Raw genomic sequence first — 20,141 nt, 5'->3', positions numbered from 1 at the left:
ATCACCGCTCGCATCCAGTTCAAGACTCTTGTACTAGCCTACAGATGCCTTGATCAGACTGCACCCAGCTACCTGCAGACCCTCATCTCTCCCTACACCCCCACTCGACCTCTCCGCTCCGCCTGCACTAGAAGACTGGCTCTACCTCCGCTACGCTCCCCTGCCTGCCGAGCCCGCTCCTTCTCCACCCTTGCTCCGCAGTGGTGGAACGACCTTCCTACAGATGTCAGGACTGCCCAGTCCCTGACCACATTCCGGCGCCTCCTTAAGACTCACCTCTTCAAACAGCACCTGTAGAACTCCTCTGTTGTATCCTGGGACACTATCACCCTTCATTTAAATATGCTTTATTTTGCTCTTATCTGCCCCCTATTTTACTGCATTTAATCCTGTACCTCAGAATATTGTAATCTGCCAAGTGTTTAATCTGTAGTATTTTGTACTTAATCATATCCTGATGTAACTATCACTATTTAATCATATCCTGATGTAACTTTCACTATTATCTGCTGTATTATTGAATTGTGATTTGTCACACTTGAGAATTATTGTATTTCTTGTTCTTATTGTATGACTTATATTGTAACACTTGAATGTATTTGTATTTGCTTGCGATTGTAAGTCGCCCTGGATAAGGGCGTCTGCTAAGAAATAAATAATAATAATAATAATAATACTAACCAAGCCCAACATTGCTTAGCTTCTGAGATCTGACGAGATCAGGCTTATTCAAGGTGGTGTTGCCGCAGGCGATTGCATTTCTGCTTTCATGACTTTTATGTTTAGTGAGATGGGGGTGATTCCTCCAAAATTTCCTTTTGTCCTCCACACATTTCAATTGTAAAATGTAATGCCTGCAGCACTTGATATTCCCAGGTGGTCTCCCATCCAAGTACTAACCAAGCCCAACATTGCTTAGCTTCTGAGAGCAGACGAGATCAGGCTTATTCAAGGTGGTGTGGCCACAGGCGATTGCATTTCTGCTTTCATGACTTTTATGTTTAGTGAGCTGGGGGTGATTCCTCCAAAATTTCCTTTTGTCCTCCACACATTTCAATTGTAAAATGTAATGCCTGCAGCACTTGATATTCCCAGGTGGTCTCCCATCCAAGTACTAACCAAGCCCAACATTGCTTAGCTTCTGAGATCAGACGAGATCAGGCTTATTCAAGGTGGTGTGGCCGCAGGCGATTGCATTTCTGCTTTCATGACTTTTATGTTTAGTGAGCTGGGGGTGATTCCTCCAAAATTTCCTTTTGTCCTCCACACATTTCAATTGTAAAATGTAATGCCTGCAGCACTTGATATTCCCAGGTGGTCTCCCATCCAAGTACTAACCAAGCCCAACATTGCTTAGCTTCTGAGATCAGACGAGATCAGGCTTATTCAAGGTGGTGTGGCCGCAGGAGATTGCATTTCTGCTTTCATGACTTTTATGTTTAGTGAGCTGGGGGTGATTCCTCCAAAATTTCCTTTTGTCCTCCACACATTTCAATTGTAAAATGTAATGCCTGCAGCACTTGATATTCCCAGGTGGTCTCCCATCCAAGTACTAACCAAGCCCAACATTGCTTAGCTTCTGAGATCAGACGAGATCAGGCTTATTCAAGGTGGTGTGGCCGCAGGCGATTGCATTTCTGCTTTCATGACTTTTATGTTTAGTGAGCTGGGGGTGATTCCTCCAAAATTTCCTTTTGTCCTCCACACATTTCAATTGTAAAATGTAATGCCTGCAGCACTTGATATTCCCAGGTGGTCTCCCATCCAAGTACTAACCAAGCCCAACATTGCTTAGCTTCTGAGATCAGACGAGATCAGGCTTATTCAAGGTGGTGTGGCCGCAGGCGATTGCATTTCTGCTTTCATGACTTTTATGTTTAGTGAGCTGGGGGTGATTCCTCCAAAATTTCCTTTTGTCCTCCACACATTTCAATTGTAAAATGTAATGCCTGCAGCACTTGATATTCCCAGGTGGTCTCCCATCCAAGTACTAACCAAGCCCAACATTGCTTAGCTTCTGAGATCAGACGAGATCAGGCTTATTCAAGGTGGTGTGGCCGCAGGCGATTGCATTTCTGCTTTCATGACTTTTATGTTTAGTGAGCTGGGGGTGATTCCTCCAAAAATTCCTTTTGTCCTCCACACATTTCAATTGTAAAATGTAATTACAAAATTGTAATGCCTGCAGCACTTGATATTCCCAGGTGGTCTCCCATCCAAGTACTAACCAAGCCCAACATTGCTTAGCTTCTGAGATCAGGCTTATTCAAGGTGGTGTGGCCGCAGGCGATTGCATTTCTGCTTTCATGACTTTTATGTTTAGTGAGCTGGGGGTGATTCCTCCAAAATTTCCTTTTGTCCTCCACACATTTAAATTGTAAAATGTAATGCCTGCAGCACTTGATATTCCCAGGTGGTCTCCCATCCAAGTACTAACCAAGCCCAACATTGCTTAGCTTCTGAGATCAGACGAGATCAGGCTTATTCAAGGTGTTGTGGCCGCAGGCGATTGCATTTCTGCTTTCATGACTTTTATGTTTAGTGAGCTGGGGGTGATTCCTCCAAAATTTCCTTTTGTCCTCCACACATTTCAATTGTAAAATGTAATTACAAAAATGTAATGCCTGCAGCACTTGATATTCCCAGGTGGTCTCCCATCCAAGTACTAACCAAGCCCAACATTGCTTAGCTTCTGAGATCAGTCGAGATCAGGCTTATTCAAGGTGGCGTGGCCGCAGGCGATTGCATTTCTGCTTTCATGACTTTTATGTTTAGTGAGCTGGGGGTGATTCCTCCAAAATTTCCTTTTGTCCTCCACACATTTCAATTGTAAAATGTAATTACAAAAATGTAATGCCTGCAGCACTTGATATTCCCAGGTGGTCTCCCATCCAAGTACTAACCAAGCCCAACATTGCTTAGCTTCTGAAATAAGACGAGATCAGGCTTATTCAAGGTGGTGTGGCCGCAGGCGATTGCATTTCTGCTTTCATGACTTTTATGTTTAGTGAGCTGGGGGTGATTCCTCCAAAATTTCCTTTTGTCCTCCACACATTTCAATTGTAAAATGTAATGCCTGCAGCACTTGATATTCCCAGGTGGTCTCCCATCCAAGTACTAATCAAGCCCAACATTGCTTAGCTTCTGAGATCAGACGAGATCAGGCTTATTCAAGGTGGTGTGGCCGCAGGCGATTGCATTTCTGCTTTCATGACTTTTATGTTTAGTGAGCTGGGGGTGATTCCTCCAAAATTTCCTTTTGTCCTCCACACATTTCAATTGTAAAATGTAATTACAAAAATGTAATGCCTGCAGCACTTGATATTCCCAGGTGGTCTCCCATCCAAGTACTAACCAAGCCCAACATTGCTTAGCTTCTGAAATAAGACGAGATCAGGCTTATTCAAGGTGGTGTGTCCGCAGGCGATTGCATTTCTGCTTTCATGACTTTTATGTTTAGTGAGCTGGGGGTGATTCCTCCAAAATTTCCTTTTGTCCTCCACACATTTAAATTGTAAAATGTAATTACAAAAATGTAATGCCTGCAGCACTTGATATTCCCAGGTGGTCTCCCATCCAAGTACTAACCAAGCCCAACATTGCTTAGCTTCTGAGATCAGACGAGATCAGGCTTATTCAAGGTGGTGTGGCCGCAGGCGATTGCATTTCTGCTTTCATGACTTTTATGTTTAGTGAGCTGGGGGTGATTCCTCCAAAATTTCCTTTTGGCCTCCACACATTTCAATTGTAAAATGTAATTACAAAAATGTAATGCCTGCAGCACTTGATATTCCCAGGTGGTCTCCCATCCAAGTACTAACCAAGCCCAACATTGCTTAGCTTCTGAGATCAGGCTTATTCAAGGTGGTGTGGCCGCAGGCGATTGCATTTCTGCTTTCATGACTTTTATGTTTAGTGAGCTGGGGGTGATTCCTCCAAAATTTCCTTTTGGCCTCCACACATTTCAATTGTAAAATGTAATGCCTGCAGCACTTGATATTCCCAGGTGGTCTCCCATCAAAGTACTAACCAAGCCCAACATTGCTTAGCTTCTGAGATCAGACGAGATCAGCTTATTCAAGGTGGTGTGGCCACAGGCGATTGCATTTCTGCTTTCATGACTTTTATGTTTAGTGAGCTGGGGGTGATTCCTCCAAAATTTCCTTTTGTCCACACATTTCAATTGTAAAATGTAATTACAAAAATGTAATGCCTGCAGCACTTGATATTCCCAGGTGGTCTCCCATCCAAGTACTAACCAAGCCCAACATTGCTTTGCTTCTGAGATCAGGCTTATTCAAGGTGGTGTGGCCGCAGGCGATTACATTTCTGCTTTCATGACTTTTATGTTTAGTTAGCTTGGGGTGATTCCTCTAAAATTTCCTTTTGTCCTCCACACATTTCATTTGTAAAATGTAATTACAAAAATGTAATGCCTGCAGCACTTGATATTCCCAGGTGGTCTCCCATCCAAGTACTAACCAAGCCCAACATTGCTTAGCTTCTGAGATCAGGCGAGATCAGGCGAGATCAGGCTTATTCAAGGTGGTGTGGCCGCAGGCGATTGCATTTCTGCTTTCATGACTTTTATGTTTAGTGAGCTGGGGGTGATTCCTCCAAAATTTCCTTTTGTCCTCCACACATTTCAATTGTAAAATGTATTTACAAAAATGTAATGCCTGCAGCACTTGATATTCCCAGGTGGTCTCCCATCCAAGTACTAACCAAGCCCAACATTGCTTAGCTTCTGAGATCAGACGAGATCAGGCTTATTCAAGGTGGTGTGGCCGCAGGCGATTGCATTTCTGCTTTCATGACTTTTATGTTTAGTGAGCTGGGGGTGAGTCCTCCAAAATTTCCTTTTGTCCTCCACACATTTCAATTGTAAAATGTAATTACAAAAATGTAATGCCTGCAGCACTTGATATTCCCAGGTGGTCTCCCATCCAAGTACTAACCAAGCCCAACATTGCTTAGCTTCTGAGATCAGACTTATTCAAGGTGGTGTGGCCGCAGGCGATTGCATTTCTGCTTTCATGACTTTTATGTTTAGTGAGCTGGGGGTGATTCCTCCAAAATTTCCTTTTGTCCTCCACACATTTCAATTGTAAAATGTAATGCCTGCAGCACTTGATATTCCCAGGTGGTCTCCCATCCAAGTACTAACCAAGCCCAACATTGCTTAGCTTCTGAGATCAGACGAGATCAGGCTTATTCAAGGTGGTGTGGCCGCAGGCGATTCCATTTCTGCTTTCATGACTTTTATGTTTAGTGAGCTGGGGGTGATTCCTCCAAAATTTCCTTTTGTCCTCCACACATTTCAATTGTAAAATGTAATTACAAAAATGTAATGCCTGCAGCACTTGATATTCCCAGGTGGTCTCCCATCCAAGTACTAACCAAGCTTAACATTGCTTAACTTCTGAGATCAGACAAGATCAGGCTTATTCAAGGTGGTGTGGCCGCAGGCGATTGCATTTCTGCTTTCATGACTTTTATGTTTAGTGAGCTGGGGGTGATTCGTCCAAAATTTCCTTTTGTCCTCCACACATTTCAATTGTAAAATGTAATGCCTGCAGCACTTGATATACCCAGGTGGTCTCCCATCCAAGTACTAACCAAGCCTAACATTGCTTAGCTTCTGAGATCAGACGAGATCAGGCTTATTCAAGGTGGTGTGGCCGCAGGCGATTGCATTTCTGCTTTCATGACTTTTATGTTTAGTGAGCTGGGGGTGATTCCTCCAAAATTTCCTTTTGTCCTCCACACATTTCAATTGTAAAATGTAATTACAAAAATGCAATGCCTGCAGCACTTGATATTCCCAGGTGGTCTCCCATCCAAGTACTAACCAAGCCCAACATTGCTTAGCTTCTGAGATCAGACGAGATCAGGCTTATTCAAGGTGGTGTGGCCGCAGGCGATTGCATTTCTGCTTTCATGACTTTTATGTTTAGTGAGCTGGGGGTGAGTCCTCCAAAATTTCCTTTTGTCCACACATTTCAATTGTAAAATGTAATTACAAAAATGTAATGCCTGCAGCACTTGATATTCCCAGGTGGTCTCCCATCCAAGTACTAACCAAGCCCAACATTGCTTAGCTTCTGAGATCAGGCTTATTCAAGGTGGTGTGGCCGCAGGCGATTGCATTTCTGCTTTCATGACTTTTATGTTTAGTGAGCTGGGGGTGAGTCCTCCAAAATTTCCTTTTGTCCTCCACACATTTCAATTGTAAAATGTAATTACAAAAATGTAATGCCTGCAGCACTTGATATTCCCAGGTGGTCTCCCATCCAAGTACTAACCAAGCCCCACATTGCTTAGCTTCTGAGATAAGACGAGATCAGGCTTATTCAAGGTGGTGTGGCCGCAGGCGATTGCAGTTCTGCTTTCATGACTTTTATGTTTAGTGAGCTGGGGGTGATTCCTCCAAAATTTCCTTTTGTCCTCCACACATTTCAATTGTAAAATGTAATGCCTGCAGCACTTGATATTCCCAGGTGGTCTCCCATCCAAGTACTAACCAAGCCCAACAGTGCTTAGCTTGTGAGATCAGGCTTTTTCAAGGTGGTGTGGCCGCAGGCGATTGCATTTCTGCTTTCATGACTTTTATGTTTAGTGAGCTGGGGGTGATTCCTCCAAAATTTCCTTTTGTCCTCCACACATTTCAATTGTAAAATGTAATTACAAAAATGTAATGCCTGCAGCACTTGATATTCCCAGGTGGTCTCCCATCCAAGTACTAACCAAGCCCAACATTGCTTAGCTTCTGAGATCAGGCTTATTCAAGGTGGTGTGGCCGCAGGCGATTGCATTTCTGCTTTCATGACTTTTATGTTTAGTGAGCTGGGGGTGATTCCTCCAAAATTTCCTTTTGTCCTCCACACATTTCAATTGTAAAATTTAATGCCTGCAGCACTGGATATTCTCAGGTGGTCTCCCATCCAAGTACTAACCAAGCCCAACATTGTTTAGCTTCTGAGATCAGACGAGATCAGGCTTATTCAAGGTGGTGTGGCCGCAGGCGATTGCATTTCTGCTTTCATGACTTTTATGTTTAGTGAGCTGGGGGTGATTCCTCCAAAATTTCCTTTTGTCCTCCACACATTTCAATTGTAAAATGTAATGCCTGCAGCACTTGATATTCCCAGGTGGTCTCCCATCCAAGTACTAACCAAGCCCAACATTGCTTAGCTTCTGAGATCAGACGAGATCAGGCTTATTCAAGGTGGTGTGGCCGCAGGCGATTGCATTTCTGCTTTCATGACTTTTATGTTTAGTGAGCTGGGGGTGATTCCTCCAAAATTTCCTTTTGTCCTCCACACATTTCAATTGTAAAATGTAATTACAAAAATGTAATGCCTGCAGCACTTGATATTCCCAGGTGGTCTCCCATCCAAGTACTAACCAAGCCCAACATTGCTTAGCTTCTGAGATCTGACGAGATCAGGCTTATTCAAGGTGGTGTGGCCGCAGGCGATTGCATTTCTGCTTTCATGACTTTTATGTTTAGTGAGCTGGGGGTGATTCCTCCAAAATTTCCTTTTGTCCTCCACACATTTCAATTGTAAAATGTAATGCCTGCAGCACTTGATATTCCCAGGTGGACTCCCATCCAAGTACTAACCAAGCCCAACATTGCTTAGCTTCTGAGATCAGACGAGATCAGGCTTATTCAAGGTGGTGTGGCCGCAGGCGATTGCATTTCTGCTTTCATGACTTTTATGTTTAGTGAGCTGGGGGTGATTCCTCCAAAATTTCCTTTTGTCCTCCACACATTTCAATTGTAAAATGTAATTACAAAAATGTAATGCCTGCAGCACTTGATATTCCCAGGTGGTCTCCCATCCAAGTACTAACCAAGCCCAACATTGCTTAGCTTCTGAGATCTGACGAGATCAGGCTTATTCAAGGTGGTGTGGCCGCAGGCGATTGCATTTCTGCTTTCATGACTTTTATGTTTAGTGAGCTGGGGGTGATTCCTCCAAAATTTCCTTTTGTCCTCCACACATTTCAATTGTAAAATGTAATGCCTGCAGCACTTGATATTCCCAGGTGGACTCCCATCCAAGTACTAACCAAGCCCAACATTGCTTAGCTTCTGAGATCAGACGAGATCAGGCTTATTCAAGGTGGTGTGGCCGCAGGCGATTGCATTTCTGCTTTCATGACTTTTATGTTTAGTGAGCTGGGGGTGATTCCTCCAAAATTTCCTTTTGTCCTCCACACATTTCAATTGTAAAATGTAATTACAAAAATGTAATGCCTGCAGCACTTGATATTCCCAGGTGGTCTCCCATCCAAGTACTAACCAAGCCCAACATTGCTTAGCTTCTGAGATCAGACGAGATCAGGCTTATTCAAGGTGGTGTGGCCGCAGGCGATTGCATTTCTGCTTTCATGACTTTTATGTTTAGTGAGCTGGGGGTGATTCCTCCAAAATTTCCTTTTGTCCTCCACACATTTCAATTGTAAAATGTAATGCCTGCAGCACTTGATATTCCCAGGTGGTCTCCCATCCAAGTACTAACCAAGCCCAACATTGCTTAGCTTCTGAGATCAGACGAGATCAGGCTTATTCAAGGTGGTGAGACCGCAGTCGATTGCATTTCTGCTTTCATGACTTTTATGTTTAGTGAGCTGGGGGTGATTCCTCCAAAATTTCCTTTTGGCCTCCACACATTTCAATTGTAAAATGTAATGCCTGCAGCACTTGATATTCCCAGGTGGTCTCCCATCCAAGTACTAACCAAGCCCAACATTGCTTAGCTTCTGAGATCAGACGAGATCAGGCTTATTCAAGGTGGTGTGGCCGCAGGCGATTGCATTTCTGCTTTCATGACTTTTATGTTTAGTGAGCTGGGGGTGATTCCTCCAAAATTTCCTTTTGTCCTCCACACATTTCAATTGTAAAATGTAATGCCTGCAGCACTTGATATTCCCAGGTGGTCTCCCATCCAAGTACTAATCAAGCCCAACATTGCTTAGCTTCTGAGATCAGACGAGATCAGGCTTATTCAAGGTGGTGTGGCCGCAGGCGATTGCATTTCTGCTTTCATGACTTTTATGTTTAGTGAGCTGGGGGTGATTCCTCCAAAATTTCCTTTTGTCCTCCACACATTTCAATTGTAAAATGTAATTACAAAAATGTAATGCCTGCAGCACTTGATATTCCCAGGTGGTCTCCCATCCAAGTACTAATCAAGCCCAACATTGCTTAGCTTCTGAGATCAGACGAGATCAGGCTTATTCAAGGTGGTGTGGCCGCAGGCGATTGCATTTCTGCTTTCATGACTTTTATGTTTAGTGAGCTGGGAGTGATTCCTCCAAAATTTCCTTTTGTCCTCCACACATTTCAATTGTAAAATGTAATTACAAAAATGTAATGCCTGCAGCACTTGATATTCCCAGGTGGTCTCCCATCCAAGTACTAACCAAGCCCAACATTGCTTAGCTTCGGAGATCAGGCTTATTCAAAGTGGTGTGGCCGCAGGCGATTGCATTTCTGCTTTCATGACTTTTATGTTTAGTGAGCTGGGGGTGATTCCTCCAAAATATCCTTTTGTCCTCCACACATTTCAATTGTAAAATGTAATTACAAAAATGTAATGCCTGCAGCACTTGATATTCCCAGGTGGTCTCCCATCCAAGTACTAACCAAGCCCAACATTGCTTAGCTTCTGAGATCAGGCTTATTCAAGGTGGTGTGGCCGCAGGCGATTGCATTTCTGCTTTCATGACTTTTATGTTTAGTGAGCTGGGGGTGATTCCTCCAAAATTTCCTTTTGTCCTCCACACATTTCAATTGTAAAATGTAATTACAAAAATGTAATGCCTGCAGCACTTGATATTCCCAGGTGGTCTCCCATCCAAGTACTAACCAAGCCCAACATTGCTTAGCTTCTGAGATCAGACGAGATCAGGCTTATTCAAGGTGGTGTGGCCACAGGCGATTGCAGTTCTGCTTTCATGACTTTTATGTTTAGTTAGCTGGGGGTGATTCCTCCAAAATTTCCTTTTGTCCTCCACACATTTCAATTGTAAAATGTAATTACAAAAATGTAATGCCTGCAGCACTTGATATTCCCAGGTGGTCTCCCATCCAAGTACTAACCAAGCCCAACATTGCTTAGCTTCTGAAATAAGACGAGATCAGGCTTATTCAAGGTGGTGTGGCCGCAGGGGATTGCATTTCTGCTTTCATGACTTTTATGTTTAGTGAGCTGGGGGTGATTCCTCCAAAATTTCCTTTTGTCCTCCACACATTTCAATTGTAAAATGTAATGCCTGCAGCACTTGATATTCCCAGGTGGTCTCCCATCCAAGTACTAATCAAGCCCAACATTGCTTAGCTTCTGAGATCAGGCTTATTCAAGGTGGTGTGGCCGCAGGCGATTGCATTTCTGCTTTCATGACTTTTATGTTTAGTGAGCTGGGGGTGATTCCTCCAAAATTTCCTTTTGTCCTCCACACATTTCAATTGTAAAATGTAATGCCTGCAGCACTTGATATTCCCAGGTGGTCTCCCATCCAAGTACTAATCAAGCCCAACATTGCTTAGCTTCTGAGATCAGACGAGATCAGGCTTATTCAAGGTGGTGTGGCCGCAGGCGATTGCATTTCTGCTTTCATGACTTTTATGTTTAGTGAGCTGGGGGTGATTCCTCCAAAATTTCCTTTTGTCCTCCACACATTTCAATTGTAAAATGTAATTACAAAAATGTAATGCCTGCAGCACTTGATATTCCCAGGTGGTCTCCCATCCAAGTACTAACCAAGCCCAACATTGCTTAGCTTCTGAGATCAGGCTTATTCAAGGTGGTGTGGCCACAGGCGATTGCTTTTCTGCTTTCATGACTTTTATGTTTAGTGAGCTGGGGGTGATTCCTCCAAAATTTCCTATTGTGCTCCACACATTTCAATTGTAAAATGTAATTACAAAAATGTAATGCCTGCAGCACTTGATATTCCCAGGTGGTCTCCCATCCAAGTACTAACCAAGCCCAACATTGCTTAGCTTCTGAGATCAGGCGAGATCAGGCTTATTCAAGGTGGTGTGGCCGCAGGCGATTGCATTTCTGCTTTCATGACTTTTATGTTTAGTGAGCTGGGGGTGATTCCTCCAAAATTTCCTTTTGTCCTCCACACATTTCAATTGTAAAATGTAATGCCTGCAGCACTTGATATTCCCAGGTGGTCTCCCATCCAAGTACTAACCAAGCCCAACATTGCTTAGCTTCTGAGATCAGGCGAGATCAGGCTTATTCAAGGTGGTGTGGCCGCAGGCGATTGCATTTCTGCTTTCATGACTTTTATGTTTAGGGAGCTGGGGGTGATTCCTCCAAAATTTCCTTTTGTCCTCCACACATTTCAATTGTAAAATGTAATGCCTGCAGCACTTGATATTCCCAGGTGGTCTCCCATCCAAGAACTAACCAAGCCCAAAATTGCTTAGCTTCTGAGATCAGACGAGATCAGGCTTATTCAAGGTGGTGTGGCCGCAGGCGATTGCATTTCTGCTTTCATGACTTTTATGTTTAGTGAGCTGGGGGTGATTCCTCCAAAATTTCCTTTTGTCCTCCACACATTTCAATTGTAAAATGTAATTACAAAAATGTAATGCCTGCAGCACTTGATATTCCCAGGTGGTCTCCCATCCAAGTACTAACCAAGCCCAACATTGCTTAGCTTCAGCGATCAGACGAGATAAGGCTTATTCAAGGTGGTGTGGCCGCAGGCGATTGCATTTCTGCTTTCATGACTTTTATGTTTAGTGAGCTGGGGGTGATTCCTCCAAAATTTCCTTTTGTCCTCCACACATTTCAATTGTAAAATGTAATTACAAAAATGTAATGCCTGCAGCACTTGATATTCCCAGGTGGTCTCCCATCCAAGTACTAACCAAGCCCAACATTGCTTAGCTTCTGAGATCAGATGAGATCAGGCTTATTCAAGGTGGTGTGGCCGCAGGCGATTGCATTTCTGCTTTCATGACTTTATGTTTAGTGAGCTGGGGGTGATTCCTCCAAAATTTCCTTTTGTCCTCCACACATTTCAATTGTAAAATATAATTACAAAAATGTAATGCCTGCAGCACTTGATATTCCCAGGTGGTCTCCCATCCAAGAACTAACCAAGCCCAACATTGCTTAGCTTCTGAGATCAGACGAGATCAGGCTTATTCAAGGTGGTGTGGCCGCAGGCGATTGCATTTCTGCTTTCATGACTTTTATGTTTAGTGAGCTGGGGGTGATTCCTCCAAAATTTCCTTTTGTCCTCCACACATTTCAATTGTAAAATGTAATGCCTGCAGCACTTGATATTCCCAGGTGGTCTCCCATCCAAGTACTAATCAAGCCCAACATTGCTTAGCTTCTGAGATCAGACGAGATCAGGCTTATTCAAGGTGGTGTGGCCGCAGGCGATTGCATTTCTGCTTTCATGACTTTTATGTTTAGTGAGCTGGGGGTGATTCCTCCAAAATTTCCTTTTGTCCTCCACACATTTCAATTGTAAAATGTAATTACAAAAATGTAATGCCTGCAGCACTTGATATTCCCAGGTGGTCTCCCATCCAAGTACTAACCAAGCCCAACATTGCTTAGCTTCTGCGATCAGACGAGATAAGGCTTATTCAAGGTGGTGTGGCCGCAGGCGATTGCATTTCTGCTTTCATGACTTTTATGTTTAGTGAGCTGGGGGTGATTCCTCCAAAATTTCCTTTTGTCCTCCACACATTTCAATTGTAAAATGTAATTACAAAAATGTAATGCCTGCAGCACTTGATATTCCCAGGTGGTCTCCCATCCAAGTACTAACCAAGCCCAACATTGCTTAGCTTCTGAGATCAGACGAGATCAGGCTTATTCAAGGTGGTGTGGCCGCAGGCGATTACATTTCTGCTTTCATGACTTTTATGTTTAGTGAGCTGGGGGTGATTCCTCCAAAATTTCCTTTTGTCCTCCACACATTTCAATTGTAAAATGTAATTACAAAAATGTAATGCCTGCAGCACTTGATATTCCCAGGTGGTCTCCCATCCAAGTACTAACCAAGCCCAACATTGCTTAGCTTCTGAGATCAGACGAGATCAGGCTTATTCAAGGTGGTGTGGCCGCAGGCGATTGCATTTCTGCTTTCATGACTTAATGTTTAGTGAGCTGGGGGTGATTCCTCCAAAATTTCCTTTTGTCCTCCACACATTTCAATTGTAATTACAAAAATGTAATGCCTGCAGCACTTGATATTCCCAGGTGGTCTCCCATCCAAGTACTAACCAAGCCCAACATTGCTTAGCTTCGGAGATCAGGCTTATTCAAGGTGGTGTGGCCGCAGGCGATTGCATTTCTGCTTTCATGACTTTTATGTTTAGTGAGCTGGGGGTGATTCCTCCAAAATTTCCTTTTGTCCTCCACACATTTCAATTGTAAAATGTAATTACAAAAATGTAATGCCTGCAGCACTTGATATTCCCAGGTGGTCTCCCATCCAAGTACTAACCAAGCCCAACATTGCTTAGCTTCTGAGATCAGGCTTATTCAAGGTGGTGTGGCCGCAGGCGATTGCATTTATGCTTTCATGACTTTTATGTTTAGTGAGCTGGGGGTGATTCCTCCAAAATTTCCTTTTGTCCTCCACACATTTCAATTGTAAAATGTAATGCCTGCAGCACTTGATATTCCCAGGTGGTCTCCCATCCAAGTACTAATCAAGCCAAACATTGCTTAGCTTCTGAGATCAGACGAGATCAGGCTTATTCAAGGTGGTGTGGCCGCAGGCGATTGCATTTCTGCTTTCATGACTTTTATGTTTAGTGAGCTGGGGGTGATTCCTCCAAAATTTCCTTTTGTCCTCCACACATTTCAATTGTAAAATGTAATTACAAAAATGTAATGCCTGCAGCACTTGATATTCCCAGGTGGTCTCCCATCCAAGTACTAACCAAGCCCAACATTGCTTAGCTTCTGAGATCAGACGAGATCAGGCTTATTCAAGGTGGTGTGGCCGCAGGCGATTGCATTTCTGCTTTCATGACTTTTATGTTTAGTGAGCTGGGGGTGATTCCTCCAAAATTTCCTTTTGTCCTCCACACATTTCAATTGTAAAATGTAATTACAAAAATGTAATGCCTGCAGCACTTGATATTCCCTGGTGGTCTCCCATCCAAGTACTAACCAAGCCCAACATTGCTTAGCTTCTGAGATCAGGCTTATTCAAGGTGGTGTGGTAGCAGGCGATTGCATTTCTGCTTTCTTGACTTTTATGTTTAGTGAGCTGGGGGTGAATCCTCCAAAATTTCCTTTTGGCCTCCACACATTTCAATTGTAAAATGTAATGCCTGCAGCACTTGATATTCCCAGGTGGTCTCCCATCCAAGTACTAACCAAGCCCAACATTGCTTAGCTTCGGAGATCAGGCTTATTCAAGGTGGTGTGGCCGCAGGCGATTGCATGTCTGCTTTCATGACTTTTATGTTTAGTGAGCTGGGGGTGATTCCTCCAAAATTTCCTTTTGTCCTCCACACATTTCAATTGTAAAATGTAATTACAAAAATGTAATGCCTGCAGCACTTGATATTCCCAGGTGGTCTCCCATCCAAGTACTAACCAAGCCCAACATTGCTTAGCTTCTGAGATCAGGCTTATTCAAGGTGGTGTGGCCGCAGGCGATTGCATTTCTGCTTTCATGACTTTTATGTTTAGTGAGCTGGGGGTGATTCCTCCAAAATTTCCTTTTGTCCTCCACACATTTCAATTGTAAAATGTAATGCCTGCAGCACTTGATATTCCCAGGTGGTCTCCCATCCAAGTACTAACCAAGCCCAACATTGTTTAGCTTCTGAGATCAGACGAGATCAGGCTTATTCAAGGTGGTGTGGCCGCAGGCGATTGCATTTCTGCTTTCATGACTTTTATGTTTAGTGAGCTGGGGGTGATTCCTCCAAAATTTCCTTTTGTCCTCCACACATTTCAATTGTAAAATGTAATTACAAAAATGTAATGCCTGCAGCACTTGATATTCCCAGGTGGTCTCCCATCCAAGTACTAACCAAGCCCAACATTGCTTAGCTTCTGAGATCAGACGAGATCAGGCGAGATCAGGCTTATTCAAGGTGGCGTGGCCGCAGGCGGTTGCATTTCTGCTTTCATGACTTTTATGTTTAGTGAGCTGGGGGTGATTCCTCCAAAATTTCCTTTTGTCCCACACATTTCAATTGTAAAATGTAATGCCTGCAGCACTTGATATTCCCAGGTGGTCTCCCATCCAAGTACTAATCAAGCCCAACATTGCTTAGCTTCTGAGATCAGACGAGATCAGGCTTATTCAAGGTGGTGTGGCCGCAGGCGATTGCATTTCTGCTTTCATGACTTTTATGTTTAGTGAGCTGGGGGTGATTCCTCCAAAATTTCCTTTTGTCCTCCACACATTTCAATTGTAAAATGTAATAACAAAAATGTAATGCCTGCAGCACTTGATATTCCCAGGTGGTCTCCCATCCAAGTACTAACCAAGCCCAACATTGCTTAGCTTCTGAGATCAGACGAGATCAGGCTTATTCAAGGTGGTGTGGCCGCAGGCGATTGCATTTCTGCTTTCATGACTTTTATGTTTAGTGAGCTGGGGGTGATTCCTCCAAAATTTCCTTTTGTCCTCCACACATTTCAATTGTAAAATGTAATTACAAAAATGTAATGCCTGCAGCACTTGATATTCCCAGGTGGTCTCCCATCCAAGTACTAACCAAGCCCAACATTGCTTAGCTTCTGAGATCAGGCTTATTCATGGTGGTGTGGCCGCAGGCGATTGCATTTCTGCTTTCTTGACTTTTATGTTTAGTGAGCTGGGGGTGAATCCTCCAAAATTTCCTTTTGGCCTCCACACATTTCAATTGTAAAATGTAATTACAAAAATGTAATGCCTGCAGCACTTGATATTCCCAGGTGGTCTCCCATCCAAGTACTAATCAAGCCCAACATTGCTTAGCTTCTGAGATCAGACGAGATCAGGCTTATTCAAGGTGGTGTGGCCGCAGGCGATTGCATTTCTGCTTTCATGACTTTTATGTTTAGTGAGCTGGGGGTGATTCCTCCAAAATTTCCTTTTGTCCTCCATACATTTCAATTGTACAATGTAATGCCTGCAGCACTTGATATTCCCAGGTGGTCTCCCATCCAAGTACTAACCAAGCCCAACATTGCTTAGCTTCTGAGATCAGACGAGATCAGGCTTATTCAAGGTGGTGTGGCCGCAGGCGATTGCATTTCTGCTTTCATGACTTTTATGTTTAGTGAGCTGGGGGTGATTCCTCCAAAATTTCCTTTTGGCCTCCACACATTTCAATTGTAAAATGTAATGCCTGCAGCACTTGATATTCCCAGGTGGTCTCCCATCCAAGTACTAACCAAGCCCAACATTGCTTAGCTTCGGAGATTAGGCTTATTCAAGGTGGTGTGGCCGCAGGCGATTGCATTTCTGCTTTCATGACTTTTATGTTTAGTGAGCTGGGGGTGATTCCTCCAAAATTTCCTTTTGTCCTCCACACATTTCAATTGTAAAATGTAATTACAAAAATGTAATGCCTGCAGCACTTGATATTCCCAGGTGGTCTCCCATCCAAGTACTAACCAAGCCCAACATTGCTTAGCTTCTGAGATCAGACGAGATCAGGCTTATTCAAGGTGGTGTGGCCGCAGGCGATTGCATTTCTGCTTTCATGACTTTTATATTTAGTGAGCTGGGGGTGATTCCTCCAAAATTTCCTTTTGTCCTCCACACATTTCAATTGTAAAATGTAATGCCTGCAGCACTTGATATTCCCAGGTGGTCTCCCATCCAAGTACTAACCAAGCCCAACATTGCTTAGCTTCTGAGATCAGACGAGATCAGGCTTATTCAAGGTGGTGTGGCCGCAGGCGATTGCATTTCTGCTTTCATGACTTTTATGTTTAGGGAGCTGGGGGTGATTCCTCCAAAATTTCCTTTTGTCCTCCACACATTTCAATTGTAAAATGTAATTACAAAAATGTAATGCCTGCAGCACTTGATATTCCCAGGTGGTCTCCCATCCAAGTACTAACCAAGCCCAACATTGCTTAGCTTCTGAGATCAGACGAGATCAGGCTTATTCAAGGTGGTGTGGCCGCAGGCGATTGCATTTCTGCTTTCATGACTTTTATGTTTAGGGAGCTGGGGGTGATTCCTCCAAAATTTCCTTTTGTCCTCCACACATTTCAATTGTAAAATGTAATTACAAAAATGTAATGCCTGCAGCACTTGATATTCCCAGGTGGTCTTCCATCCAAGTACTAACCAAGCCCAACTTTGCTTAGCTTCTGAGATCAGACGAGATCAGGCTTATTCAAGGTGGTGTGGCCGCAGGCGGTTGCATTTCTGCTTTCATGACTTTTATGTTTAGTGAGCTGGGGGTGATTCCTCCAAAATTTCCTTTTGTCCTCCACACATTTCAATTGTAAAATGTAATGCCTGCAGCACTTGATATTCCCAGGTGGTCTCCCATCCAAGTACTAACCAAGCCCCAACATTGCTTAGCTTCTGAGATCAGACGAGATCAGGCTTATTCAAGGTGGTGTGGCCGCAGGCGATTGCATTTTTGCTTTCATGACTTTTATGTTTAGTGAGCTGGGGGTGATTCCTCCAAAATTTCCTTTTGTCCTCCACACATTTCAATTGTAAAATGTAATGCCTGCAGCACTTGATATTCCCAGGTGGTCTCCCATCCAAGTACTAACCAAGCCCAACATTGCTTAGCTTCTGAGATCAGACGAGATCAGGCTTATTCAAGGTGGTGTGGCCGCAGGCAATTGCATTTCTGCTTTCATGACTTTTATGTTTAGTGAGCTGGGGGTGATTCCTCCAAAATTTCCTTTTGGCCTCCACACATTTCAATTGTAAAATGTAATTACAAAAATGTAATGCCTGCAGCACTTGATAGTCCCAGGTGGTCTCCCATCCAAGTACTAACCAAGCCCAACATTGCTTAGCTTCTGAGATCAGACGAGATCAGGCTTATTCAAGGTGGTGTGGCCGCAGGCGATTGCATTTCTGCTTTCATGACTTTTATGTTTAGTGAGCTGGGGGTGATTCCTCCAAAATTTCCTTTTGTCCTCCACACATTTCAATTGTAAAATGTAATGCCTGCAGCACTTGATATTCCCAGGTGGTCTCCCATCCAAGTACTAACCAAGCCCAACATTGCTTAGCTTCTGAGATCAGACGAGATCAGGTGAGATCAGGCTTATTCAAGGTGGTGTGGCCGCAGGCGATTGCATTTCTGCTTTCATGACTTTTATGTTTAGTGAGCGGGGGGTGATTCCTCCAAAATTTCCTTTTGTCCTCCACACATTTCAATTGTAAAATGAATTGCCTGCAGCACTTGATATTCCCATGTGGTCTCCCATCCAAGTACTAACCAAGCCCAACATTGCTTAGCTTCTGAGATCAGACGAGATCAGGCTTATTCAAGGTGGTGTGGCCGCAGGCGATTGCATTTCTGCTTTCATGACTTTTATGTTTAGTGAGCTGGGGGTGATTCCTCCAAAATTTCCTTTTGTCCTCCACACATTTCAATTGTAAAATGTAATGCTGCAGCACTTGATATTCCCAGGTGGTCTCCCATCCAAGTACTAACCAAGCCCAACATTGCTTAGCTTCTGAGATCAGACGAGATCAGGCGAGATCAGGCTTATTCAAGGTGGTGTGGCCGCAGGCGATTGCATTTCTGCTTTCATGACTTTTATGTTTAGTGAGCTGGGGATGATTCCTCCAATATTTCCTTTTGTCCTCCACACATTTCAATTGTAAAATGTAATGCCTGCAGCACTTGATATTCCCAGGTGGTCTCCCATCCAAGTACTAACCAAGCCCAACATTGCTTAGCTTCTGAGATCAGACGAGATCAGGCTTATTCAAGGTGGTGTGGCCGCATTCAATTGCATTTCTGCTTTCATGACTTTTATGTTTAGTGAGCTGGGGTGATTCCTCCAAAATTTCCTTTTGTCCTCCACACATTTCAATTGTAAAATGTAATTACAAAAATGTAATGCCTGCAGCACTTGATATTCCCAGGTGGTCTCCCATCCAAGTACTAACCAAGCCCAACATTGCTAAGCTTATGAGATCTGACGAGATCAGGCTTATTCAATGTGGTGTGGCCGCAGGCTATCGCGTTTCTGCTTTCATGACTTTTATGTTTAGTGAGCTGGGGGTGATTCCTCCAAAATTTCCTTTTGTCCTCCACACATTTCAATTGTAAAATATAATTACAAAAATGTAATGCCTGTAGCACTTGATATTCCCAGCTGGACTCCCATCCAAGTACTAACCAAGCCCAACATTGCTTAGCTTCTGAGATCAGACGAGATCAGGCTTATTCAAGGTGGTGTGGCCGCAGGCGGTTGCATTTCTGCTTTCATGACTTTTATGTTTAGTGAGCTGGGGGTGATTCCTCCAAAATTTCCTTTTGTCCTCCACACATTTCAATTGTAAAATGTAATTAGAAAAATGTAATGCCTGCAGCACTTGATATTCCCAGGTGGTCTCCCATCCAAGTACTAACCAAGCCCAACATTGCTTAGCTTCTGAGATCAGACGAGATCAGGCTTATTCAAGGTGGTGTGGCCGCAGGCGATTGCCTTTCTGCTTTCATGACTTTTATGTTTAGTGAGCTGGGGGTGATTCCTCCAAAATTTCCTTTTGTCGTCCACACATTTCAATTGTAAAATGTAATTACAAAAATGTAATGCCTGCAGCACTTGATATTCCCAGGTGGTCTCCCATCCAAGTACTAACCAAGCCCAACATTGCTTAGCTTCTGAGATCAGACGAGATCAGGCTTATTCAAAGTGTTGTGGCCGCAGGCGATTGCATTTCTGCTTTCATGACTTTTATGTTTAGTGAGCTGGGGGGTGATTCCTAAAAAATTTTCCTTTTGTCCTCCACACATTTCAATTGTAAAATGTAATGCCTGCAGCACTTGATATTCCCAGGTGGTCTCCCATCCAAGTACTAACCAAGCCCAACATTGCTTAGCTTCTGAAATCGGACGAGATCAGGCTCATTCAAGGTGGTGTGGCCGCAGGCGATTGCATTTCTGCTTTCATGACTTTTATGTTTAGTGAGCT

General features: G+C 43.5%; 53 non-coding genes and 33 pseudogenes across 53 annotated transcripts; all 86 read right to left on the bottom strand.

Moving 5' to 3' along the window:
• Positions 1 to 851: 851 nt before the first annotated feature.
• Positions 852 to 970, bottom strand: LOC131712511 (5S ribosomal RNA). The gene has a single exon (XR_009314402.1). It is a non-coding gene; the product is annotated as a 5S ribosomal RNA (ribosomal RNA).
• A 100-nt stretch (positions 971 to 1,070) lies between these two features.
• On the bottom strand, positions 1,071 to 1,189 carry LOC131710845 (5S ribosomal RNA). Its single transcript, XR_009312727.1, has one exon. It is a non-coding gene; the product is annotated as a 5S ribosomal RNA (ribosomal RNA).
• Positions 1,190 to 1,289: 100 nt separating this feature from the next.
• LOC131710669 (5S ribosomal RNA) lies at positions 1,290 to 1,408 on the bottom strand. The gene has a single exon (XR_009312551.1). It is a non-coding gene; the product is annotated as a 5S ribosomal RNA (ribosomal RNA).
• A 100-nt stretch (positions 1,409 to 1,508) lies between these two features.
• Positions 1,509 to 1,627, bottom strand: LOC131710834 (5S ribosomal RNA). The gene has a single exon (XR_009312716.1). It is a non-coding gene; the product is annotated as a 5S ribosomal RNA (ribosomal RNA).
• Positions 1,628 to 1,727: 100 nt separating this feature from the next.
• Positions 1,728 to 1,846, bottom strand: LOC131710823 (5S ribosomal RNA). The gene has a single exon (XR_009312705.1). It is a non-coding gene; the product is annotated as a 5S ribosomal RNA (ribosomal RNA).
• A 100-nt stretch (positions 1,847 to 1,946) lies between these two features.
• On the bottom strand, positions 1,947 to 2,065 carry LOC131710812 (5S ribosomal RNA). The gene has a single exon (XR_009312694.1). It is a non-coding gene; the product is annotated as a 5S ribosomal RNA (ribosomal RNA).
• A 114-nt stretch (positions 2,066 to 2,179) lies between these two features.
• On the bottom strand, positions 2,180 to 2,288 carry LOC131714506 (5S ribosomal RNA; annotated as a pseudogene).
• Positions 2,289 to 2,388: 100 nt separating this feature from the next.
• LOC131712616 (5S ribosomal RNA) lies at positions 2,389 to 2,507 on the bottom strand. The gene has a single exon (XR_009314507.1). It is a non-coding gene; the product is annotated as a 5S ribosomal RNA (ribosomal RNA).
• Positions 2,508 to 2,621: 114 nt separating this feature from the next.
• On the bottom strand, positions 2,622 to 2,740 carry LOC131712848 (5S ribosomal RNA). The gene has a single exon (XR_009314736.1). It is a non-coding gene; the product is annotated as a 5S ribosomal RNA (ribosomal RNA).
• A 114-nt stretch (positions 2,741 to 2,854) lies between these two features.
• LOC131713958 (5S ribosomal RNA) lies at positions 2,855 to 2,973 on the bottom strand (annotated as a pseudogene).
• Positions 2,974 to 3,073: 100 nt separating this feature from the next.
• Positions 3,074 to 3,192, bottom strand: LOC131716573 (5S ribosomal RNA). The gene has a single exon (XR_009315460.1). It is a non-coding gene; the product is annotated as a 5S ribosomal RNA (ribosomal RNA).
• Positions 3,193 to 3,306: 114 nt separating this feature from the next.
• Positions 3,307 to 3,425, bottom strand: LOC131714369 (5S ribosomal RNA; annotated as a pseudogene).
• A 114-nt stretch (positions 3,426 to 3,539) lies between these two features.
• On the bottom strand, positions 3,540 to 3,658 carry LOC131710801 (5S ribosomal RNA). Its single transcript, XR_009312683.1, has one exon. It is a non-coding gene; the product is annotated as a 5S ribosomal RNA (ribosomal RNA).
• Positions 3,659 to 3,772: 114 nt separating this feature from the next.
• Positions 3,773 to 3,881, bottom strand: LOC131714505 (5S ribosomal RNA; annotated as a pseudogene).
• Positions 3,882 to 3,981: 100 nt separating this feature from the next.
• LOC131713674 (5S ribosomal RNA) lies at positions 3,982 to 4,099 on the bottom strand (annotated as a pseudogene).
• A 111-nt stretch (positions 4,100 to 4,210) lies between these two features.
• On the bottom strand, positions 4,211 to 4,319 carry LOC131715568 (5S ribosomal RNA; annotated as a pseudogene).
• A 114-nt stretch (positions 4,320 to 4,433) lies between these two features.
• On the bottom strand, positions 4,434 to 4,562 carry LOC131713919 (5S ribosomal RNA; annotated as a pseudogene).
• A 114-nt stretch (positions 4,563 to 4,676) lies between these two features.
• Positions 4,677 to 4,795, bottom strand: LOC131710791 (5S ribosomal RNA). Its single transcript, XR_009312673.1, has one exon. It is a non-coding gene; the product is annotated as a 5S ribosomal RNA (ribosomal RNA).
• Positions 4,796 to 4,909: 114 nt separating this feature from the next.
• On the bottom strand, positions 4,910 to 5,018 carry LOC131715734 (5S ribosomal RNA; annotated as a pseudogene).
• A 100-nt stretch (positions 5,019 to 5,118) lies between these two features.
• Positions 5,119 to 5,237, bottom strand: LOC131710781 (5S ribosomal RNA). The gene has a single exon (XR_009312663.1). It is a non-coding gene; the product is annotated as a 5S ribosomal RNA (ribosomal RNA).
• A 114-nt stretch (positions 5,238 to 5,351) lies between these two features.
• Positions 5,352 to 5,470, bottom strand: LOC131714081 (5S ribosomal RNA; annotated as a pseudogene).
• A 100-nt stretch (positions 5,471 to 5,570) lies between these two features.
• LOC131713554 (5S ribosomal RNA) lies at positions 5,571 to 5,689 on the bottom strand (annotated as a pseudogene).
• Positions 5,690 to 5,803: 114 nt separating this feature from the next.
• LOC131710769 (5S ribosomal RNA) lies at positions 5,804 to 5,922 on the bottom strand. Its single transcript, XR_009312651.1, has one exon. It is a non-coding gene; the product is annotated as a 5S ribosomal RNA (ribosomal RNA).
• Positions 5,923 to 6,033: 111 nt separating this feature from the next.
• Positions 6,034 to 6,142, bottom strand: LOC131714504 (5S ribosomal RNA; annotated as a pseudogene).
• A 114-nt stretch (positions 6,143 to 6,256) lies between these two features.
• LOC131713622 (5S ribosomal RNA) lies at positions 6,257 to 6,375 on the bottom strand (annotated as a pseudogene).
• A 100-nt stretch (positions 6,376 to 6,475) lies between these two features.
• LOC131716357 (5S ribosomal RNA) lies at positions 6,476 to 6,584 on the bottom strand (annotated as a pseudogene).
• A 114-nt stretch (positions 6,585 to 6,698) lies between these two features.
• On the bottom strand, positions 6,699 to 6,807 carry LOC131714503 (5S ribosomal RNA; annotated as a pseudogene).
• A 100-nt stretch (positions 6,808 to 6,907) lies between these two features.
• On the bottom strand, positions 6,908 to 7,026 carry LOC131711344 (5S ribosomal RNA). Its single transcript, XR_009313228.1, has one exon. It is a non-coding gene; the product is annotated as a 5S ribosomal RNA (ribosomal RNA).
• Positions 7,027 to 7,126: 100 nt separating this feature from the next.
• On the bottom strand, positions 7,127 to 7,245 carry LOC131710758 (5S ribosomal RNA). Its single transcript, XR_009312640.1, has one exon. It is a non-coding gene; the product is annotated as a 5S ribosomal RNA (ribosomal RNA).
• A 114-nt stretch (positions 7,246 to 7,359) lies between these two features.
• LOC131719082 (5S ribosomal RNA) lies at positions 7,360 to 7,478 on the bottom strand. The gene has a single exon (XR_009317978.1). It is a non-coding gene; the product is annotated as a 5S ribosomal RNA (ribosomal RNA).
• Positions 7,479 to 7,578: 100 nt separating this feature from the next.
• On the bottom strand, positions 7,579 to 7,697 carry LOC131710568 (5S ribosomal RNA). The gene has a single exon (XR_009312448.1). It is a non-coding gene; the product is annotated as a 5S ribosomal RNA (ribosomal RNA).
• Positions 7,698 to 7,811: 114 nt separating this feature from the next.
• Positions 7,812 to 7,930, bottom strand: LOC131719071 (5S ribosomal RNA). The gene has a single exon (XR_009317967.1). It is a non-coding gene; the product is annotated as a 5S ribosomal RNA (ribosomal RNA).
• Positions 7,931 to 8,030: 100 nt separating this feature from the next.
• Positions 8,031 to 8,149, bottom strand: LOC131710567 (5S ribosomal RNA). The gene has a single exon (XR_009312446.1). It is a non-coding gene; the product is annotated as a 5S ribosomal RNA (ribosomal RNA).
• A 114-nt stretch (positions 8,150 to 8,263) lies between these two features.
• On the bottom strand, positions 8,264 to 8,382 carry LOC131710748 (5S ribosomal RNA). The gene has a single exon (XR_009312630.1). It is a non-coding gene; the product is annotated as a 5S ribosomal RNA (ribosomal RNA).
• A 100-nt stretch (positions 8,383 to 8,482) lies between these two features.
• Positions 8,483 to 8,601, bottom strand: LOC131713097 (5S ribosomal RNA). Its single transcript, XR_009314985.1, has one exon. It is a non-coding gene; the product is annotated as a 5S ribosomal RNA (ribosomal RNA).
• A 100-nt stretch (positions 8,602 to 8,701) lies between these two features.
• On the bottom strand, positions 8,702 to 8,820 carry LOC131710738 (5S ribosomal RNA). The gene has a single exon (XR_009312620.1). It is a non-coding gene; the product is annotated as a 5S ribosomal RNA (ribosomal RNA).
• A 100-nt stretch (positions 8,821 to 8,920) lies between these two features.
• LOC131716549 (5S ribosomal RNA) lies at positions 8,921 to 9,039 on the bottom strand. The gene has a single exon (XR_009315450.1). It is a non-coding gene; the product is annotated as a 5S ribosomal RNA (ribosomal RNA).
• Positions 9,040 to 9,153: 114 nt separating this feature from the next.
• On the bottom strand, positions 9,154 to 9,272 carry LOC131716441 (5S ribosomal RNA). Its single transcript, XR_009315439.1, has one exon. It is a non-coding gene; the product is annotated as a 5S ribosomal RNA (ribosomal RNA).
• Positions 9,273 to 9,386: 114 nt separating this feature from the next.
• LOC131715575 (5S ribosomal RNA) lies at positions 9,387 to 9,495 on the bottom strand (annotated as a pseudogene).
• Positions 9,496 to 9,609: 114 nt separating this feature from the next.
• Positions 9,610 to 9,718, bottom strand: LOC131714502 (5S ribosomal RNA; annotated as a pseudogene).
• A 114-nt stretch (positions 9,719 to 9,832) lies between these two features.
• LOC131710111 (5S ribosomal RNA) lies at positions 9,833 to 9,951 on the bottom strand. Its single transcript, XR_009311980.1, has one exon. It is a non-coding gene; the product is annotated as a 5S ribosomal RNA (ribosomal RNA).
• A 114-nt stretch (positions 9,952 to 10,065) lies between these two features.
• On the bottom strand, positions 10,066 to 10,184 carry LOC131714333 (5S ribosomal RNA; annotated as a pseudogene).
• Positions 10,185 to 10,284: 100 nt separating this feature from the next.
• On the bottom strand, positions 10,285 to 10,393 carry LOC131714296 (5S ribosomal RNA; annotated as a pseudogene).
• A 100-nt stretch (positions 10,394 to 10,493) lies between these two features.
• On the bottom strand, positions 10,494 to 10,612 carry LOC131716332 (5S ribosomal RNA). Its single transcript, XR_009315428.1, has one exon. It is a non-coding gene; the product is annotated as a 5S ribosomal RNA (ribosomal RNA).
• A 114-nt stretch (positions 10,613 to 10,726) lies between these two features.
• On the bottom strand, positions 10,727 to 10,835 carry LOC131715424 (5S ribosomal RNA; annotated as a pseudogene).
• A 114-nt stretch (positions 10,836 to 10,949) lies between these two features.
• Positions 10,950 to 11,068, bottom strand: LOC131711533 (5S ribosomal RNA). Its single transcript, XR_009313419.1, has one exon. It is a non-coding gene; the product is annotated as a 5S ribosomal RNA (ribosomal RNA).
• A 100-nt stretch (positions 11,069 to 11,168) lies between these two features.
• Positions 11,169 to 11,287, bottom strand: LOC131711531 (5S ribosomal RNA). The gene has a single exon (XR_009313417.1). It is a non-coding gene; the product is annotated as a 5S ribosomal RNA (ribosomal RNA).
• A 100-nt stretch (positions 11,288 to 11,387) lies between these two features.
• Positions 11,388 to 11,506, bottom strand: LOC131713634 (5S ribosomal RNA; annotated as a pseudogene).
• A 114-nt stretch (positions 11,507 to 11,620) lies between these two features.
• LOC131714357 (5S ribosomal RNA) lies at positions 11,621 to 11,739 on the bottom strand (annotated as a pseudogene).
• A 114-nt stretch (positions 11,740 to 11,853) lies between these two features.
• Positions 11,854 to 11,972, bottom strand: LOC131717531 (5S ribosomal RNA). The gene has a single exon (XR_009316418.1). It is a non-coding gene; the product is annotated as a 5S ribosomal RNA (ribosomal RNA).
• Positions 11,973 to 12,085: 113 nt separating this feature from the next.
• LOC131712113 (5S ribosomal RNA) lies at positions 12,086 to 12,204 on the bottom strand. The gene has a single exon (XR_009314002.1). It is a non-coding gene; the product is annotated as a 5S ribosomal RNA (ribosomal RNA).
• Positions 12,205 to 12,304: 100 nt separating this feature from the next.
• On the bottom strand, positions 12,305 to 12,423 carry LOC131716224 (5S ribosomal RNA). The gene has a single exon (XR_009315416.1). It is a non-coding gene; the product is annotated as a 5S ribosomal RNA (ribosomal RNA).
• Positions 12,424 to 12,537: 114 nt separating this feature from the next.
• Positions 12,538 to 12,656, bottom strand: LOC131714100 (5S ribosomal RNA; annotated as a pseudogene).
• Positions 12,657 to 12,770: 114 nt separating this feature from the next.
• On the bottom strand, positions 12,771 to 12,889 carry LOC131710729 (5S ribosomal RNA). The gene has a single exon (XR_009312610.1). It is a non-coding gene; the product is annotated as a 5S ribosomal RNA (ribosomal RNA).
• Positions 12,890 to 13,003: 114 nt separating this feature from the next.
• On the bottom strand, positions 13,004 to 13,122 carry LOC131710717 (5S ribosomal RNA). The gene has a single exon (XR_009312599.1). It is a non-coding gene; the product is annotated as a 5S ribosomal RNA (ribosomal RNA).
• A 106-nt stretch (positions 13,123 to 13,228) lies between these two features.
• On the bottom strand, positions 13,229 to 13,337 carry LOC131715945 (5S ribosomal RNA; annotated as a pseudogene).
• Positions 13,338 to 13,451: 114 nt separating this feature from the next.
• Positions 13,452 to 13,560, bottom strand: LOC131714500 (5S ribosomal RNA; annotated as a pseudogene).
• A 100-nt stretch (positions 13,561 to 13,660) lies between these two features.
• On the bottom strand, positions 13,661 to 13,779 carry LOC131711766 (5S ribosomal RNA). The gene has a single exon (XR_009313654.1). It is a non-coding gene; the product is annotated as a 5S ribosomal RNA (ribosomal RNA).
• A 114-nt stretch (positions 13,780 to 13,893) lies between these two features.
• Positions 13,894 to 14,012, bottom strand: LOC131710706 (5S ribosomal RNA). The gene has a single exon (XR_009312588.1). It is a non-coding gene; the product is annotated as a 5S ribosomal RNA (ribosomal RNA).
• A 114-nt stretch (positions 14,013 to 14,126) lies between these two features.
• LOC131716446 (5S ribosomal RNA) lies at positions 14,127 to 14,235 on the bottom strand (annotated as a pseudogene).
• A 100-nt stretch (positions 14,236 to 14,335) lies between these two features.
• On the bottom strand, positions 14,336 to 14,444 carry LOC131715944 (5S ribosomal RNA; annotated as a pseudogene).
• Positions 14,445 to 14,558: 114 nt separating this feature from the next.
• LOC131714499 (5S ribosomal RNA) lies at positions 14,559 to 14,667 on the bottom strand (annotated as a pseudogene).
• Positions 14,668 to 14,767: 100 nt separating this feature from the next.
• Positions 14,768 to 14,886, bottom strand: LOC131710202 (5S ribosomal RNA). Its single transcript, XR_009312071.1, has one exon. It is a non-coding gene; the product is annotated as a 5S ribosomal RNA (ribosomal RNA).
• A 114-nt stretch (positions 14,887 to 15,000) lies between these two features.
• On the bottom strand, positions 15,001 to 15,129 carry LOC131713845 (5S ribosomal RNA; annotated as a pseudogene).
• Positions 15,130 to 15,227: 98 nt separating this feature from the next.
• On the bottom strand, positions 15,228 to 15,346 carry LOC131716115 (5S ribosomal RNA). The gene has a single exon (XR_009315405.1). It is a non-coding gene; the product is annotated as a 5S ribosomal RNA (ribosomal RNA).
• Positions 15,347 to 15,460: 114 nt separating this feature from the next.
• On the bottom strand, positions 15,461 to 15,579 carry LOC131710695 (5S ribosomal RNA). Its single transcript, XR_009312577.1, has one exon. It is a non-coding gene; the product is annotated as a 5S ribosomal RNA (ribosomal RNA).
• Positions 15,580 to 15,693: 114 nt separating this feature from the next.
• Positions 15,694 to 15,802, bottom strand: LOC131715853 (5S ribosomal RNA; annotated as a pseudogene).
• Positions 15,803 to 15,916: 114 nt separating this feature from the next.
• LOC131716008 (5S ribosomal RNA) lies at positions 15,917 to 16,035 on the bottom strand. Its single transcript, XR_009315394.1, has one exon. It is a non-coding gene; the product is annotated as a 5S ribosomal RNA (ribosomal RNA).
• Positions 16,036 to 16,135: 100 nt separating this feature from the next.
• LOC131710684 (5S ribosomal RNA) lies at positions 16,136 to 16,254 on the bottom strand. The gene has a single exon (XR_009312566.1). It is a non-coding gene; the product is annotated as a 5S ribosomal RNA (ribosomal RNA).
• Positions 16,255 to 16,354: 100 nt separating this feature from the next.
• LOC131716439 (5S ribosomal RNA) lies at positions 16,355 to 16,463 on the bottom strand (annotated as a pseudogene).
• A 114-nt stretch (positions 16,464 to 16,577) lies between these two features.
• LOC131710673 (5S ribosomal RNA) lies at positions 16,578 to 16,696 on the bottom strand. Its single transcript, XR_009312555.1, has one exon. It is a non-coding gene; the product is annotated as a 5S ribosomal RNA (ribosomal RNA).
• A 100-nt stretch (positions 16,697 to 16,796) lies between these two features.
• Positions 16,797 to 16,915, bottom strand: LOC131710662 (5S ribosomal RNA). Its single transcript, XR_009312544.1, has one exon. It is a non-coding gene; the product is annotated as a 5S ribosomal RNA (ribosomal RNA).
• A 114-nt stretch (positions 16,916 to 17,029) lies between these two features.
• Positions 17,030 to 17,148, bottom strand: LOC131710651 (5S ribosomal RNA). Its single transcript, XR_009312533.1, has one exon. It is a non-coding gene; the product is annotated as a 5S ribosomal RNA (ribosomal RNA).
• A 114-nt stretch (positions 17,149 to 17,262) lies between these two features.
• LOC131710637 (5S ribosomal RNA) lies at positions 17,263 to 17,381 on the bottom strand. Its single transcript, XR_009312519.1, has one exon. It is a non-coding gene; the product is annotated as a 5S ribosomal RNA (ribosomal RNA).
• A 100-nt stretch (positions 17,382 to 17,481) lies between these two features.
• Positions 17,482 to 17,601, bottom strand: LOC131712201 (5S ribosomal RNA). The gene has a single exon (XR_009314094.1). It is a non-coding gene; the product is annotated as a 5S ribosomal RNA (ribosomal RNA).
• Positions 17,602 to 17,701: 100 nt separating this feature from the next.
• LOC131710640 (5S ribosomal RNA) lies at positions 17,702 to 17,820 on the bottom strand. Its single transcript, XR_009312522.1, has one exon. It is a non-coding gene; the product is annotated as a 5S ribosomal RNA (ribosomal RNA).
• A 114-nt stretch (positions 17,821 to 17,934) lies between these two features.
• Positions 17,935 to 18,053, bottom strand: LOC131712699 (5S ribosomal RNA). Its single transcript, XR_009314590.1, has one exon. It is a non-coding gene; the product is annotated as a 5S ribosomal RNA (ribosomal RNA).
• Positions 18,054 to 18,153: 100 nt separating this feature from the next.
• Positions 18,154 to 18,282, bottom strand: LOC131712928 (5S ribosomal RNA; annotated as a pseudogene).
• A 100-nt stretch (positions 18,283 to 18,382) lies between these two features.
• On the bottom strand, positions 18,383 to 18,501 carry LOC131720752 (5S ribosomal RNA). The gene has a single exon (XR_009319649.1). It is a non-coding gene; the product is annotated as a 5S ribosomal RNA (ribosomal RNA).
• A 99-nt stretch (positions 18,502 to 18,600) lies between these two features.
• On the bottom strand, positions 18,601 to 18,729 carry LOC131714337 (5S ribosomal RNA; annotated as a pseudogene).
• Positions 18,730 to 18,829: 100 nt separating this feature from the next.
• LOC131712929 (5S ribosomal RNA) lies at positions 18,830 to 18,948 on the bottom strand. Its single transcript, XR_009314816.1, has one exon. It is a non-coding gene; the product is annotated as a 5S ribosomal RNA (ribosomal RNA).
• A 113-nt stretch (positions 18,949 to 19,061) lies between these two features.
• On the bottom strand, positions 19,062 to 19,180 carry LOC131712847 (5S ribosomal RNA). The gene has a single exon (XR_009314735.1). It is a non-coding gene; the product is annotated as a 5S ribosomal RNA (ribosomal RNA).
• Positions 19,181 to 19,294: 114 nt separating this feature from the next.
• LOC131713588 (5S ribosomal RNA) lies at positions 19,295 to 19,413 on the bottom strand (annotated as a pseudogene).
• Positions 19,414 to 19,527: 114 nt separating this feature from the next.
• LOC131710629 (5S ribosomal RNA) lies at positions 19,528 to 19,646 on the bottom strand. The gene has a single exon (XR_009312511.1). It is a non-coding gene; the product is annotated as a 5S ribosomal RNA (ribosomal RNA).
• A 114-nt stretch (positions 19,647 to 19,760) lies between these two features.
• On the bottom strand, positions 19,761 to 19,879 carry LOC131711918 (5S ribosomal RNA). The gene has a single exon (XR_009313807.1). It is a non-coding gene; the product is annotated as a 5S ribosomal RNA (ribosomal RNA).
• Positions 19,880 to 19,981: 102 nt separating this feature from the next.
• On the bottom strand, positions 19,982 to 20,100 carry LOC131710423 (5S ribosomal RNA). Its single transcript, XR_009312295.1, has one exon. It is a non-coding gene; the product is annotated as a 5S ribosomal RNA (ribosomal RNA).
• Between the last annotated feature and the right edge of the window lie 41 nt (positions 20,101 to 20,141).

The sequence above is a fragment of the Acipenser ruthenus genome, chromosome 44 (assembly GCF_902713425.1).
Source record: "Acipenser ruthenus chromosome 44, fAciRut3.2 maternal haplotype, whole genome shotgun sequence".
Classification (NCBI taxonomy): Eukaryota; Metazoa; Chordata; class Actinopteri; order Acipenseriformes; family Acipenseridae; genus Acipenser; species Acipenser ruthenus.
Note: the sequence above shows the minus strand (reverse complement) of the source record. Positions and strands in the feature narration are given on the sequence as shown.